Consider the following 588-nt stretch of genomic DNA (forward strand, 5'->3'; position numbering starts at 1 on the left):
AATAATGATGATAACAATAATAATGATACTAATGATTATAATGATGACAACAATAGTGATAACAATAACAACAGCAATAAAGTTATTAACACTAACCCTCTCTCTGTGCGAATTAATTAGGATACGACTAACCACAACAGTATCTTTGATTACTTTATAGCATTCTTTATAAAAAAAAAAAAAAAGTGAGACATTGTTCCTAACACAAAGTATTTATTCAGTGAAATAAATATGTTAAAAGATGCTACGCCGGGTTTGTATGCACTGAGGCGAGCCCGCATAAATACATGGAGGTGCCGGGGATCGAACCCGGGGCCTCTCACATGCAAAGCGAGCGCTCTACCACTGAGCTACACCCCCACCTCTTTGATATCATTTATATCATGTGACCAATCAGGGCCAGCCTTAAGCCAATTGCACCAGTTGTTCTCACTCGGGCCAGCACCTAAGGCGCCCGCGCTGGAGTGTATTCTATTAACTCGCAGGTATTTTTGTGATGAAGCGCACCATTTTGATCGCTTCCTGATCTACCTATAGAAGTGTAAATCTATTATCCTCCACACACACACACACACACACACCCACTAT

General features: G+C 40.3%; 1 non-coding gene across 1 annotated transcript; it reads right to left on the minus strand.

Annotated features, from left to right (window-relative positions):
- Nucleotides 1-288: 288 nt before the first annotated feature.
- TRNAA-UGC (transfer RNA alanine (anticodon UGC)) lies at nt 289-360 on the minus strand. The gene has a single exon. It is a non-coding gene; the product is annotated as a tRNA-Ala (tRNA).
- Nucleotides 361-588: the final 228 nt, after the last annotated feature.

Source organism: Penaeus japonicus, unplaced genomic scaffold, assembly GCF_977035675.1.
Source record: "Penaeus japonicus unplaced genomic scaffold, GWHDUDI00000001_assembly GWHDUDI00000033, whole genome shotgun sequence".
NCBI classification, from domain to species: domain Eukaryota; kingdom Metazoa; phylum Arthropoda; class Malacostraca; order Decapoda; family Penaeidae; genus Penaeus; species Penaeus japonicus.